The sequence below is a fragment of the Acanthisitta chloris genome, unplaced genomic scaffold, assembly GCF_000695815.1.
Source record: "Acanthisitta chloris isolate BGI_N310 unplaced genomic scaffold, ASM69581v1 scaffold18029, whole genome shotgun sequence".
In the NCBI taxonomy this organism is placed as follows: Eukaryota; Metazoa; Chordata; class Aves; order Passeriformes; family Acanthisittidae; genus Acanthisitta; species Acanthisitta chloris.
In genome coordinates this window covers 36,922-40,775 of record NW_008693318.1, presented here as the reverse complement: position 1 = coordinate 40,775, position 3,854 = coordinate 36,922, and positions in this window count along the sequence as shown.

Sequence of the window (3,854 nt, the reverse complement as noted above, 5' to 3'; positions counted from 1 at the left end):
TATATAATATATAATATTACACATATACTTGAGGTATTTAAAATTTAAGAGAGGAATTGGCAAGGGTGCACTGCTTGGTTGGATTCAAGAACAAGTTTCAGTCTTGCAGCCTGCAGCCTCTGACTGAGCTCTGGCACACAGGATGCTGGCATGGTATAGCTGCTGAACATGGTAATGCCATTTTGGCCCATCAGCTGCAGACATGAGGGCAAAGCATGATCCCTGGACCAGAGCCTTCAGTGCATTGTTTCTGTCAAAATCTCACAAACTACATACAGACAGGGACAGACAGTCTCTTCAATCTGCCACCTCCCTCCCAGCAGAGAAGCAGGAGCCATTCCACCTCTTCACTGCACAGGACCCCCTGCCAACCCTGACTTTGCTCAGGATAATTTCAGTCACATAGTAAATAATGAAAGGGACAGGACTGTACTAGGGTAGTGCTTCATCCATGAGCAGTATCTGGTCTTGCTCGACTAATTCTGCAGGAAGTGTGAGAATACAGGTTCACTCAAGTTCCTGACAGCTCAAGCTAGAAAGTAAAATATGGATTTTTAGCCCTGGGAGTTCTCTAGGCTTCTCTGTCCTGACTGTGGCCAGGTTATGATGAATACCTTCACACCTCCTTTGAGCACTTGTGGGCCAGACATATAGGTTGGCCCATTTATTGGCTCTTTGGGATCTGTGTTTATGGGCTTTATTCAGACAAGTAATAAGGGCACTGAGCAGAATCCTGCTGGCTTCAGCATTGTCAGAAGGTGTCCATAGTTGTAGGCAATCAACCTGGCAGCCTGCTATTGAGGAAAATTGCATGTGTCTCATGATATGGACATGATGTGGAGGAGGGTGAAATACCATGGAGTTGTTACAGTCCTGGATGGCAAAAGTATGCCACAGGCTGACTGCTAGGAAAGCTTTCAGAGTATTTAGTTTGTTTTTGTTGTTTATTTGGAGAGGAGGAGGGAAAGCTCTTGTGAGAGCCTTTGAGAGACTGATGTTGAATGCCTTTCAGTGAGGAAAGGGACAGCAGCACATAGCCTGGGCATATGGCCCAGAACTACAGGATAAGGAGCACTAATAGCCCTAATTTTTATTTACTGTGTTTCCATAGAATCACGTTGGTACTGCTTGAGCACTCTTTATTTATTGCTTGCTTTGAATGGCTAAGCCAGAACATGACTTGTGTTTATGCACTTTGTCTTTTCTAATTAATCTGCCTGAAGCCCTAGCAGAAAGAGACCTCTGGGTGCATTTAATCTGAATGGATTTTGAAAGATTCCAGATGGTCTCAATAAACAGCAATGGCCTGTCTCTCAGAGCTCCATGACAGGCCTATGTCAAGATTAAACTGGCCTCAGTAGGAAAGATCGGCCTCTTTGTAAATGTTTTCTTTATTCTGGTTAGAGCTGAAGTAGAGTTAACTTTCTTCACAGTGCCTAGTATGGGTCTGTGTTTAGGATTTGTGCAGGGCACAGGGTTGATAGTGCAGAGATGTTTTTGTTATTCCTGAACAGAGTTCACACAGAGCCAAGGCCTTTGCTGCTTCCCATACTGGCACACTGGCAAGGAAGTTGGGGGTGCATGGGAGCTTGGGAGGAGACATAGACAGGACAGGTGACCCAAACTGACCAAAGAGATTTTCCACACCATATGACATCATGCTCAGTATATAAGGTGGGAGGAAGAAGGAGGAAGGGGGGACATCTGGAGTGATGGTGTTTGTCTTCCCAAGGAACCGTTACGCGTGATGGGGCCCTGCTCTCCTGGAGATGGCTGAGCACCTCCTGCCCATGGGAAACAGTGAATTGATTCCTTGTTTTGCTTTGCTTGTGTGTGCAGCTTTTGCTTTCTCTATTAAACTGTCTTTATCTCAACCCATGAGTTTTTCTAGCTTTTACCCTTCTGATTCTTTCCCCCATTCCACTGGTGGGGGAGTGAGCGAGCGGCTGTGTGGTGTTCGGTGCCTGGCTGGGGTTAAACCACAGCATTATGTTATTATTTACTTATTTTAAATATTTTGGCCAGCTAGTCCCTGAAGTACTAGCAAGACTGAGTTGGCTTTTAAGGTCATTCCTTACCAGTGTCTTTTCTGTTAGGGAGTGTAGTTTACAGTTTACTTTCACTTGGCAACGGAAAAAATATTCTTTATGCTTACAAACTATGAACTTTATTGTTGTCAGCATATTTCTCTTCTTGAGAATAACTGTCCTTTGGGCATGCCTTATTTTAGCTAGTGCTGTACATATATATCTCTCTGTCCTTTTCCCCCAGAGGTAAGTCTCCCACCCACGGTGGCTCAATCTGCTAAACTCTGCCTAGGCACAGGGAAATTCCAATTCATATGTCTGGAGGACAATTACAGAGTCGGCAAGGGGTTGTGTTGCTGGGAGGGATGAGAGGCTTACAATGATTGAGAGTGTGTGGGTGACATTCTTTCAGCAGGTCTTGTGAGAACCTTGCATGACCCTGCCTGCTTTGCCTGATGCTGCCCCTTGGACATGGCTGGATGGAGGGCAACAGCAGCAGCAGGAGGCACTTTCACTGGGATGGTCCTTCCTAGCAATTGATCAGAAACATGACAGAGGAAGAAAGTGGCATTGGGAGATCTCCTTGCCTCTGTTTTTATACCTATGGTTACACTGAGCAAAGACGTTTATATGTCATTGTTTGGTAGCTGGAAACTTTTTCATTATAAAAAAGTAGATTGAAGGATTGATCTGTTAAGTTTTTGCTGTTTCACAGTTTAGTAATATTTACTATAATTTACTAATCTTTATCTATTAAGAAGTCTTGAATTTGCCCAATACCAATTTATAGGCTTATATTTTAATGAAGTGGTCTCCAAACAATTTTGATCATGCACACCTACCAGTAAAACACTTTTGGGTATGCACCCCCAGTATATATACACATATATCTTTACATTTATAAACTATATACATGTACATCTGTATGCAGATGTAATTCTAAAACATACATGAAAAAAGAAACTAAAGAAAGGATGAGATAAAGATTAAATAAACACTTTTAAAGATATTTATTTTAGTAATTAATAAAATTTTCTTCCTGCAGTTGATGGTATTATCTTGCATAATCTCAGATTTAATTTACACTTTGGAGTCCACAGGCTTAGTGTATACTAAGATGCTACCTACAGGTTTACAAAAATATGTTTAACAGTTGCTCCAGTTTTCACAAAGAGATTTCCCTGGTGTTTATGGCTCCCAGGCTTTGACAGGAGGAGAACTTAGGAAAGCATCAGAAGAGACTGAAGAAAAGTTGGTTATATTGATGCCTTTATAACTTCTATATATTTGGGTTGATAAATGTAAATAATAGAATAATATATTTTGAGTACAAATATTTCTTATATCTCTATAGCCTTAATATTAACAGAAATCATGCAATGACTAATAGCACTGCTTTTCCCTGTGGTCTTCTTATATTGCTGTAAACAAAAAAAAGTTAGGGACATGGATGAGAAGCTCACAATAAGCTACAGTGTGCACTAGCAGCCCAGAAAGCCAATGGAATCCTGGTCTGCTTCAAAAGGAGTGTTGCTAGCAGATCAAAAGAGGTGATTCTTCCCCTCTGCTCTCGTGAAACCCACCTGGAATACTTGGTGCAGTTCTGGTGTCCTCAGCGTAAGAAGGACATGGAACTGTTGGAGCAAGTCCAGAGGAGGCCACAAAGTTGCTAAGAGGACTAGAGCATCTCCCCTATGAAGACAGACTGAGGGAGCTGGGGCTGTTCAGCCTGGAGAAGAGAAGACTGTGTGGAGACCTCATAGCAACCTTCCAGTATCTGAAGGGCCTACAAGGGAGCTGGAGAGGGACTCTTTGTTAGGAACTGCA